We start from the raw sequence: 399 nt of genomic DNA, 5'->3' as shown, positions 1-399 counted from the left end.
CCCCAATGCTTCCCCCCATCCCGCCCCTGCCCCCAGCGGCCAGGTGCGGATTGTTCCCTTTCACCCTCTGTGGTTATCAAGTCACCCAGATACTGCCTTGGGCGGCCGCCTTCACCACCACCCACAGGCAGAGCGGAGGGAGGGAGGGTGCCCCCTGAGCCTGAGAGCAGCCAACCCCAGAAAAAACCCATGTCACGTGGTTGCTGGGAATCGAAACTAGCGGGGTGTTCAGAAGCATAGCTCCTCAGGGTCCCGGGCGAAGGGCAGTCTGCAGAGGGCCTGCAGCAGGAAGGCAGGCCCAGGACCACCAGCGGCGCTCAGGCAGGTAAGGGTGGCACCTGAGGGGCCACGTCTTCCCGTTGGCGCCCAGCGGGGGCCCTGGCGCTCCCACCCCCGAGC

This window comes from Myotis davidii, unplaced genomic scaffold, assembly GCF_000327345.1.
Source record: "Myotis davidii unplaced genomic scaffold, ASM32734v1 scaffold991, whole genome shotgun sequence".
NCBI lineage: Eukaryota > Metazoa > Chordata > Mammalia > Chiroptera > Vespertilionidae > Myotis > Myotis davidii.
The sequence above is the reverse complement of the archived record's forward strand: the minus strand, read 5'-3'. Positions refer to the sequence as shown.